Source organism: Botryllus schlosseri, chromosome 1 (assembly GCF_051294905.1).
Source record: "Botryllus schlosseri isolate E-star chromosome 1, Bs_hap1, whole genome shotgun sequence".
NCBI lineage: Eukaryota > Metazoa > Chordata > Ascidiacea > Stolidobranchia > Styelidae > Botryllus > Botryllus schlosseri.
The window spans coordinates 10,806,861-10,819,073 of NC_137236.1; the positions used below are offsets into that span (position 1 = coordinate 10,806,861).

At 39.6% G+C, this 12,213-nt stretch overlaps 1 long non-coding RNA gene across 1 annotated transcript; it reads right to left on the reverse strand.

Annotated features, from left to right (window-relative positions):
• Window positions 1-8,205: 8,205 nt before the first annotated feature.
• LOC145440987 (uncharacterized) lies at window positions 8,206-10,560 on the reverse strand. Its single transcript, XR_013915674.1, has 3 exons — window positions 9,651-10,560; window positions 9,469-9,594; window positions 8,206-9,077 (listed from the first exon to the last, which is right to left on the reverse strand). It is a non-coding gene; the product is annotated as an uncharacterized LOC145440987 (long non-coding RNA).
• Window positions 10,561-12,213: the final 1,653 nt, after the last annotated feature.

The window sequence follows — 12,213 nt, forward strand, 5'->3', positions numbered from 1 at the left end:
TCATGTTATGCGCTAAATTTCATGAAATATAGTGCAATAATAGCGACTCTGCTATAGATTCAAAATTCAATAACTGGGAAATTACGCGGTCCGCTTGCACTCTTAATGTGGGCAGGATCGATATATCGGAAATATTGCTATGAAATATCTTCAACGTATCACTGATTGTAATCATTGGCCACGTCCTGCCTCTACCAATTCAACTTTATAAGGTAAAACATCTGTGAAGCTGCCACATATTCGATTACTTGTTATAAACCGTACCATAGTAACTGCTCAATCGCCTCTCCTTGAAGTAGAGAACATTTGTATCCCTTCCTGAATGCGTACAACGTAATAATATTCGATGATATCAACGGAACTTTTTTTACCCCTCACACATTGTGTACGTCACCCATTTTACGGAAATCTGTTGTGTTGTAATGTTACGTCGTACAATAAAGATCACAGCGAACATTTTATAGCAGTTCGATGACGCACACCAACTTGTATCAGAGGTTCGAATAGCATGGGTACACATCTGGGTCGTGACAGCAGCACTGCGATCATTTAAAAACATATCATGGCGTAAAGGCAAGTTGCACGATCTTAAATTTATCATAAATTATAAGTATATAGGGCCAATAAAGATGTATATAGGCTACTACCTGTCATGAGTCCTACGAATTTTCCACTTCGGCCATTCAAAGTATTCCTCTGATTCACTATTTTCGAATTCCGCATTATAAGCTATATTCACTGAATGATGCCGAGCTTACTGATTTCAAAAAAGTGTATAGTAGTGGACAGTGCCAATATTTAACTAGTAGTAATATTCTCTAGCTTATGTGCATTGTGGGATGCGATGTGGAATACGTTGTTCGCGGTTCGGTCGCTTTTCGATACGTTTAGGCGGTGCAGACTGCAGAGGCTTCGAATGTTGCATTCATTTCCTGTTGAACGGTCAGCTTGATAAAATAACTTTGGAAGACCTGCGACTTATATCAGTGCTATTCGCGTAATGGCTCACTTTAGCTCCAATATTCGATAGTTTACTGTTTAATGGCCGGAGTAGAAATGGAATCGTTGGACGGTGAACCTTCAAAATCAAAATTAAATTACTTATTATTCAATGCATGCAATTCGTTCAAATTTACAATTGGAAACTGTATATAATTCTGACTTTTTGTTATTATATAGTCCAGTGGCTCCCAACGTGGGCGACATCGCCCCCTAGGGGGCGATTTGGCGGTCTAGGGGGGCGAAAATGACGAAGGAGGCGATGGCGCGTTAAAACGGCTATATTGGAGTCGGGACAGTAACTACCTCACCCCAAACCCCCCAATTGAGAGTGGGGGCCTGAAATCGAAGGAAGCCTAAAATTATTTCGTGAATTAACATATATGATAGAGTAATTTTTTAGAAATTCATGCGACTTTTTCCAAATTTTTGCGACTAAATATTTTCATGTATCTTGATGTTGGGGCCCCGTCACCCAACAAAAATACGCATGATTTATGGAAATGGGAGACTTCGGCCTCGGTCATTACTGCGCCACGACGCACCAAGACATATGAAGTTAGAGGTCATGTAACATGAGACTCTGAGAAATGTGCCAGAACGATCAGCAACGAGAAGACCTTGGCCGAAAAGGAATGCCCTTTTGCTGACCGAAAACTTCGATATATATACATATATGTTTAATTGTCTATAGGCGCCTCAATGGCTGGCGTCGACTGCTCCTGTCCTGGCGACCTTAACCCTACAGGACAAATGCCATCCCGCAAGGAAAAAACTATATGCCAGTGAAGAAATACCAGCATGAAATCATGTGCGTCTTTTAGTTTGGTACGTTTTGACGATTCCCATATCTTCTGAGATAGCAGATAGCAGGAGGTCACGAAATAACATCATGTAAAGAATTCGATATAACAAAGATTCCGCCCGAAGATGTTTAATAATTATTTAGGGGTCCTACCTTTTCCAACATACCACATGGACCACATTGACCGATTCAAGCATGAATTATATAAATTCGTCGCGCTTCGCGCGTTTAGCCGAAGGGGGCTGACGAAGTGCTGTTTTTCGGTTACCAATATTTGGGGGTGATGATCGGTGTGGAGCTTCAAAAGGGGGCGATGAGTCGAAAAAGGTTGGAAACCACTGATATAGTCCATTTATACGAGGTTCTATTGATGTTTCTGTTAGGCGAAGCTCGAGAAGTCCTATTAAAGACTTATTGCTTGATGGTCACCGTTCCGTTTCCTTTGAAAGAAATGCGACTTTGCTGTGGGCTAAATCTAAAAGTTCTACTGCAGTGGTTCTCAGACTTAGGTGGTGGGTACGTGAAAACGTCTGACGGAGGTCTGACCAAGGTCACACGCTTGTTTCCACTATGCCTTATACAGTGGTTCACAACCTTTTTGTCTTCACGGACCTCTTTCGGACCGTCACGGACCCCAGCGGACTCCCACGAAGTTTTAGTTCATAGCTCAAGTGTCGTACAATCGTCATCTGCCTTTTGCAAATGATAACTGAAGGCTTATTGATACACAGCAACAAAATAACTTTTCTTGAAAATAAGATCATACACTATTCATGTAGAAATTGGGTTGACTATTATTTCGAAGCGAATTTTGCAACTGCATTTCCTGAAATACGTAGTCCTGCCTTGAAACTTCGCTGCTGCGATTTGATATGATCGAATATTCCTCAAACATAGGTGAGGGCAAATGTAATAATAACGCGTAACGATACTGACGACACATTTGTGTATGATCGCAACAAATACGGCACCAAAATTGACAAACAAATTTCTTTAATGAACATATAACGTTATGCTTGGTCATTTGTATCCAGCTGCTTATCTGGAAGTTATTATGGCAAAAGTGGTGTTGTATATCACAGCATAAAATAGATGTTTCTAAACATTTCGAAGTCACCGTGATTGACCTTACTCATCCAATTATTTTTCCAGAATCCCCCACAAAACATCTCTAAGCAGCAAAATGTTTGTGTCAGTAGGCTATTGGCATTTTAGCAAATAAAATGAGTCTGCACAGTAGAATATTTCATCTCAGATGGCCATTCTGTTGACGTGAGCTCTGGAGTTTTACTAGTAATGAAGCGAAACTGCCGCTTGACTTTCCGAATTAAAAAAAAATACAAATTAGGGTCAACCATTTTGAGGCTCCGCGGACCCCCTGGAAATGATTTGCGGACCTCCGGTTGAGAACCACGGAGCCCTAATATGACTAGAATATGACCTAAATATGCGCAATGATGGGTAGTTACACGTGTCCACCCTGACATATGCTGAATTGGCTTTGTAAAAGACTCAACCAAGAGGACATACCTAATATATATTAGGAAGTGCAATCATTTCATGTCAAGTATAATTTGAAGCCGAAAATGCAGCATGTGCTCATAAAAATACTCAGGTAATCGTTGTTAGACGCTTGAATGACAAGTTCTGCATAACAGTTCTGCGTCAAAGCATGGAATCAATGAGACCATCAAATCCACACTTCACAAATTGACTTCCGTGAAATGAGCAATACTAATCAACCAACGTTCTTTGCGTTACTTTTTATTTGCGGTATTCTACCAGCCTCTTTTGCGCCCATCGTTAACAATGTCCGCATTCTACCATAGCCTATTGCCTTGTTCGGATAGAATCGGTACTGCAATATCAACACGAAAAATTATCTTCACGGTCTGCGATGTTGTGTCAGAATCACGGAAATGAACATATGTATGCGCAATATAACGACGGAGCAGAGCTTCGCGTCCCCAGGACCGCTGGAATATATCAAAGTGAGAACGCAGATAAATTCTATATTTTGTGGTCACTGTTTATTTGTATTTCCGTAGTCGTTCCGGCTCACTCTTTAGAGGTCGAAATTACCATTTTGCCAATCGTTGCTTTTGATGCTTATCTTACAACTAGGGCAAGTTTTTCCAAATTGTTCAACTTTTTTTGCAGTTTCCGGCAGCTTTCTAAAACACTGAGACGTTATGTATTAGGCTATGTTATTTTAAGCTTTCTGGAGAAATGTTATACTGCAACTTTTTGCAACTTTACTCCATTATTTCCTACTTTTTGCAACTTTTTCTATTTTACACGACACATTTTGCAATTTTTTTCGATTTTTCATGCAACCAACTTTGTACTGGAAATATTTGTCACAATATTTAAATGGATGGCTTGATAATTTTACTTTCGTTTATAAATGAGATCCGTTCTGATATGACGTACATTTAGGATAGGCCGCCGCTAATTAGATTTTCACAGGGTCCACTTTCTCAGGATATTGGTTCTGTTAAAGTTGCCAACACTGCGTTTTGCTACAGTGCGTTGAATACGTATCGATTTGCCTGTCTCATAGCCTTATCCCTTCAAGGAACTTGTCCCTAAATGCAACTTTTCAATGCAACCTATGTGAAAAATAAATGCAACATTTTACTGTTGATATACAATGTTCTTTCCAATTGTCTGCTAGGTGCTGACGATTACCCCTATCGAGTGTCAGCCGAAAATATTCGGGTTCATGTCAATATGAATATACTATTCAATTGCAACTTTTGTGAAAAAAGTGCAACTTTGCACGGATTTGACTGCAACAAAAACTTTCCCTACTGATAACGTTTGTTTATTTGAATAAAATATAATTAAATGTAGATGTGAGAGATTTGAAGCGTTCGTGTAAATATCATATTCAATCTATCTTACACTACTGGACGTAAAAAGAGAGCGATGTGACTTCTGAATATTCTCTGTCGCACAGGCCATTTGTGATGGTTTTAACCCTTGCGATGTTTAGGTCTGAGTGAAGACGAAGATATCATGACAGTACATTGTTAAGGAAAATATATATTTCAATAAGCTTTAAATGTCTACAATACCTGAAAATAACAACAGTTACATCCTAGATTCATTTACATGGTCAGAAACAGGATGGCCTCGCAATGACCTAATCCAAAATCTGCAGCTGTATGCGTGAACTTCGTTCGGACAGTATACCGATATGACGTAATTTATGACATTCTTTTAGTCATCAAACTCTCCGATGCTACTCTGATGACGTCAGCTGTTTTTACCCTCGGTCCCTAACTGACCTGGCGGCACCCTTGTTTAATATGATCGATATATTATAATGATCTCACGCCATGAGCTCTTTTCCAGGCCGAGCATGTAAACACGTAATTCATTTATTCAATGCCTTCGTATGGGACGAAGACTAATTTGCGCTTATTTACATAATATTCACAGTGTAGAACAGTGATTCCCTAATTGTGTGGCATGTGCCATCACAGATTTTGAAAACTGTTTAGATATTTCAAGTAAGGCATTCAGACAAGCATATCCGATCTTAGAGCGTTCTAACTGCTCGATTGCTGATAAATAAGCACGTATATTGCTACTATGAAACTGATTACGGTATTCCTGACAAGGTACTGTAATTACAAGTCATCATTCTGTTGCTATACTGGAATGAATGTTAACCATTCATTCTGTTAGCCTTGTCCACTACCCGGAAATGCGCCAGCAGCTGCTAACGCTGAAGAATGCCAGAATTCGAATTGCACCCTTGCGATTTGTATTTCATGATTTCGAGTTTATTTTATTAATATCTCAGATTATATCATCCTCAAAATCAAATAAATTATGGAAAATTCTTTTCATAAAGCTATCACACCCCAACAGTAAAGGACAGCAGAACAGAATCCCAAGCTTTCATTTAAAGAGTATATATATATATTTTAAATTATAGATACTACGTCATCTGAATGTTATTTCATGATCGGTAAAAAAGTGATCCAAATAATATTATCGATATTTTCACTTTTTTTTTCTCTGTTTGGTCTGAAACTAATAATTGTGAATGAGTGATACTGTTTGGAACTGGCAATGACATGCCGGTGTTTGTCGACATTGCAGCCTGGTTTCAATCGTGTTTGCTCATCTAAACAATCACATCTCCCGTCCTAACACGTCACGCAATATTTTCGGAGAAATGTTTCTTCTATTGGGAGTGTGGCGTGACCGTTTTATAATTTTAGTAGCATGGTAAAATCTGTAAAGGTTAGGGAGCTGCAGGTGCAACTCCTTCAACGTTTGGTTTGCCTGCGCAAACCTTTTAACTCCTAGTCTCGCATAGCGCACCCTAACTTCTCTTGCTGACCGGAACCCCTGCGTTAAGATGAATTTGACGCCCTAGACAAAGGGGCGCGCAACTTCACCAGTCAGCGGGCCTGATATGGGAAAATGAAGTACTAAGAAGACCTGTACAAATATTAGTCGTATTTATTGTTACCTTTAGGTTTGAAGTATAGAGATTAAAACAGCAATCAATGAGTTTATTAACTTAATGTACGTAAATAGCTGTTGAAGCAAACGAGACATCTGTGGTCGATGAAAATTGTGAACAGGTGCTTTGAAATTTGACTGCATATCAGACACAAAAAAATAACTAAAGGGTTGCCAAATCAAAATAGGTCGCGGGTCACTTTTCAAAATTTGTAGAGACCGCGGGCCGGATGAAGTCAATATTGAAATTAAAATAGGCAATGCAGTTTGACAACCACGTTTTGATGATAACTCCACGTCAGTACAACGCGGTTCTCTCTAACATAGGCGACGGGCATAGTTAGCACAAGTAAAATAATGCTTTATTTAAAAAAATACAAATGCGACCAAAAATATGATGATCATCAATTTCATTATATTTTGAACTATGAGCTGTGCACATTACCTGACAACAATCTGAAGCAACTAAATCAAAGGTGGCCGACCTTTTTGCCATTCACGGCCGCATTTTGATTATTTATATAGCTTGCGGCAGCATTCGAGTGCTCAATCGTAATGAACCAAGTGGAGGCCAAATACCAACGCCGCGCGAAGCGCGATAATATTTTCATATTTTTGAATGGATTTCGTCAATAACATTAGTATAGTTTCATATATTACTATTACATATATATATCTTTTCTCAGCGCATGTGCTCAGATTCACCGGTGGACTTCATAGTTTAGGGAGGGGGGGCTATTAATGTTGTGCTGCTCCTTTGGATGGGAAAATTGTCATTAGTCCCATTTCCCGGATGCTGCTATGTCTTGACATTCCATCAGGATTGTCGTTATGGTGGAAAGATATTGGATTCGCTTAAACGTAGGCCTACCAGAAACAAATTTCCTTCGTGATTACAAATTGGTATTCCGTTATGGAGCGCATCATTTTCCTCTGCTGTTTGCATCTGTACCGTGGGAATCAAATAACAAAGGACACTACTATATCAAAATCGAAAATGAACTCGCATATAACCACGCGTAACGCGAAGAAAATGTCAAGAATGAATTAAATAATTCAATTCAATTCAAGACAATTCGTAAATTCAATTTGCATAATGAAGGCCGCCAATACATCATAGTTGAATTGAGTATCGACGGACGCATAATTTCCTTCTACCACCCCTGGTCTAAAGAATACATATTGGGGTTAGCTAGACACTGTACTTGCTGGAAAACTATTTCATCGTAAACCATGGTCTTTTAGACAGCCGAAATCGTTTTTAAATCGGCTCGGTATTGGCAGTGGTGGGACAATACACGTCAAGACAATATGCCCATTCTATATTAGCAAATTCCTCCTCCATGGAAAGAAATTACCATCGCCGAAGCAGTTTCAGCTATAGTGACCCCTGAACTAACGAATAACTAACAATCACTATTATTTGTGTCCGGAAAAAAGAAAAAATCACCTACAGTCCGTATTATTTGACATAATAATCAAGTATAATGGATAATTGCTGTAGACCAGTGGTTCTCAAACTTTTTTTAGACACGCCCCCCTTTTTGATGGTGGAAAATTTTGCGCCTCCTTACCGTGCATTGGAGGTAAATTGCGCGAAATACCCAGTCAACAAAATGGGAAGCGATCGCCCGACGTATAATACGCTTTCAATGCCAAAATGATGCTTCAAAAGATACAATTTTCGCACTTCAGCCGCAGACTCCTTGACCGCTAGTAACCCTGCCGCTAGTCTCGCCTCGCTACCCGAATCGCTGTTGATTTCTAACCCTGTGTTGCAAGTCATGACAAGTTGACTCAGCATTTTCATTATCGTTTCAGTCTTATTAAAATCAACGAAAATACAAGTTGACCGACATATGACACGATCAAAAGCGAGAGATTAGCATGATCATTTGTCAGGTTAGGATCCAAAAATACAATACATATGGGCATGGCGCTTAAGTACCGTAAACCGGGGTAACTTTGGACAATTTTGCTTCATATCTTAAAAATGACTGAGTGCAGGGGAGGCAAATTTTGTGTTTTTCTGGAGTTATTGGGCAGAGATTAGAATTAACTAATTCAAAATCTTCATGGTCATAAATGAGTACCGTATTTTTGTAAATTATCCGTGTCCAAAGTTACCCCGTCCTGATAAAATTTGAGGGGGTAACTTTTGACATCACATTTTTTTTAATTGACCTAAGGGTGGGCCCGTTGAGATTTCTGACATTGATTAAGACTACTTAGAGGTATCTGCTGCCAAGTTATGAATCTAGGACTCGCATGCTATCTATTTTTGGTTGTAAGAATATAATAACCATAAATTTTGATGAATTTGACCCCCCTGCCATTTATCAATGTTGGGACACGGTCTCTGCGCACAAAAAATTCGAAGTAAGGACCTTTTTTTAGTCGTTACGCACCGCTGTCCAAGGATCTGCGCACACTCGTCAAAAATTAGAGGGAACATTGGTCAAGGTTATCGAGTAGTGGACTGATTTCGCCTTTTATTGAGACTACTTGTGGTACCGTTGCCTCATGAAGAAGAATTGGACAACCGTTTTTCATCAATAACCATTCAAATGGTTTACTTCTTAGTGTCCAATGTTACCCGGTTCATGGTATACACATTGTCTGGCAGTATAGGCTAATATGCAACAAGGACCCAAACTAGTTACAATTTTAACCCCTATGATCAACAACAGCAGGTGAATCCGAATGGTCACCCGACATAAAACCTATGCGGAGCATCGTCCAGTCCATCAGATGTAAATTCAACAACGTTGCTGATCTCTTGAGGGATCTGGAAAATAAAACGTAAACATTAATATTATATTTTCGCTATCAATAAGCACTGATTGTCCCAATCATATCCTTTCTGGTTGTGCGTCATTTGATCATCTCACACCCGAGTATCTTACTTGATAAATGGCAACTCTAAACCATAACCCAACCTAACCTGAACTATAAGAGAGATGGTTATTGCCAAGTATACTGAGCTATTTTGTCCCGTGCTTACATGTCCACATACCACATTTTCTGATAGCTCGCTAACTATATCCTGGATCTGTGAACACCGGTAGTGGTTTTGTGGTTACTTGGTGGTCATTGATGGCCATTTCAAGGCAAAATTTTGGAAATTACGAATTACAATATACATTAATTCATACTATTTTGAAATTAGGATAGTATACCTGAGGCAACACTATTTAATTTTCGGCGGCCTGCATCCCAATCCGGCACTCCATGTAGAACAGTTTTTATGTGCACTGAAATTTCATGATGGGTAGCGAGCCTGAATCCGGTATGCTGCAGGACAGCTGGAAAGAACTGAAGTTCAAGCAACGAAATGGAATGAAACTGTCATACCACTCACATAAAAGATGACTCCAAAGATTTGAGCCTTGCACGGCATCTTAAATCCACCTTGACGAGAAGCACATGTCCACGAATACTTCAGGGCATGCCTTTGAGTCATAAAGTACTTGAAAAATGCGCGCACTGTAGCCCGAAGACTTGGTTTCACTATTTTCAGTGCGACAGCAGATGGGATCTAACATATATCAAAAAGATGCTTAGCTCATAGCGGTTTCTTCCGACTAATCAATTGTTATGCTGACCTGATTCTTCAACAGCATATCCAGCTCTTCTACACCGTCTGCTTTAACAAAATCTTCCATGGAGTCGTCTTCATTGACTTTATCATGCATATGCTTCATCTCTTCCCTTAGCTGGTTAATTTCATCTTTTATCTCATCAAGCGAATTCGACAGGTTTGTAAGAAACTCATAGGGCCTGTTTTAAATAAAAGAAGTATAAGTCTTTCACGCCTACTCATTCACAACTGCGCAATCTCTAGGCCAAGCCTCCAAACCAATGCCCTTAATGACCAACACCATGATTCAGGATTGACTGGCAAAGGCTAAAAAACCTGCATTCTCTGGTGGCGACGTTGCTATCACTTCTAATAAAATATACTACTTCTACACATGAGGTAGGAATGTGCAGTTGTCCACCTAATGGTAAAATAGCCAAAATATGCCATAATTGCTCATTGACGTTCAACACAACTGAGATTTTAAAATTATCTGTGAATGATCTCATCAACTTACATCTGAACAGTTCTTTGACTTAATGTTGCATATCTATCAGCTTGATAATAACTGTCACTTGACCGGCTGATTATTTTCGGATGAGTCGGGGTAGAATTTGCCCAATAGCCTGGTACTGGGAGCCCGTATGCAGATTCAAGGCACTGACTGTAAGTTACTGAAAAATATTGATAGGGAAATGATACAGACAACAACTGAACATTAGTATAACCAACCTGCAGAGCATATGACTTTACATCCATGGGCTTTCCATTCGTCTGTAGGTTGAGATGCAATCTTTGAAAGCACATTTCCTTCAGGGGGCCAAAAACACAAGCTGTTGTTGCATGCCAGCCAATTTTGTGGAACTACCTCGTTGGTGCCATCATCAAACTGCACACAGTAAAACATCACTAATGATAGGAATAGTGGCTAATACTTTATTCTTTCCTGAAAATTAAAATTCACGTTGATACAAGTGAGCATTCAGCAGTGTTGGGATCAAGTCACTACCTTCGAGTCATTGCATATTTTGACTCGAGTCAAGTCAAGTCAATCGATTTTCGAAGGTGACTCGAGTCAAGTCAAGTCACTTGTTTTTTGGAGGTGACTCGAGTCAAGTCAAGTCACGAGTCAAGTCACAATTCAAGTCAAGTTGCCTTTTCGAAGTATGAGGCATGGTTACGCCATTGCATTTTGCTAGCATTTTGACATACAGATCGAGTGGTCATTGATTTTGAACCGATGAACGAATATAGAGTTAAATATACACGCAAGAAGGCGCAGTATCGGTCACATATACGTATAACCAGGGTTGCCATACCGTCCTTATTTCTAAGATTTGTCCTTATTTTGAAGGGCCACGTCTTAGAAAACTCGACTGTCCTTATTTCTAAGAAATGTCCTTATTTTCGACTTGCGTCCTTATTTTGTCTTATTTTCAACCGCTACAAAACTTCGATCGTTTTCCTCTGGTATCTATGTTGCATGTTTCATAATATTCTAAAATTAAGCTTCTTCGTCGAGATTTTATGACATCATAAATGAAAGGAACTCTCGTGACGTACACACCACAGGATTTGACTTCTAAATGGTGAGATAGCTAGGGCAGTGAGTGGGGGTACAGCAGTTTCGGCTGCACCAAGCTACCGCAGCGGACGTCATTTTAGCAGTTATCAGCAATGCCAGGTTACTGCTGTTTGGTCCACAGCAGAATAAGCTCAAGCTGTGGGGAAAGCCGCATTTATTGCGTAGTGAAAAAAGGCGCAGTGCAGTCGACACATTGGTTAAAAAGTAGTAAAGCTATAAATCATTGATAAATTTCTCCAAATTATATTGCACTTGCGCATATAGTTTTTGCTACAAAGAAGACTAAATCTGATTAGTGAAATATACAGGCGTAAAAACGTTTTTCATGTCGTTTATGAGAGAGAATTCAACGGTATCTAACGAAGATTGAAGGGCGAGTGTTTCGCACATAGCAATATCTGCAATTGTGACATTAACCTGGAGGCCATAGGAGAGACCGCTACTTCATCTTACATTGATACCCCAAAACACAAGAAGTGTGTCATGATGATTAATTTGAGCCGAGCCAGTCGATGAATAATTTTTCTACGAGCCAGTCGATGAATAATTTTTCTACAAGTCGATCAGCACCAACGACCTCAGACTACAAGGCAGCAGCTGCAGAGGGTACCTAGGCATTCTATACTGTCAAACACCAGCAATCATTCCTCACCAACGATTACACATCGCAATTGTTCAAAGCAATATTCTCTGATTCCAACATTGTAAATAAGTTTTCTTCGGTCAGGAACAAGACGAAAAGCATTGTTACTGGAGTTG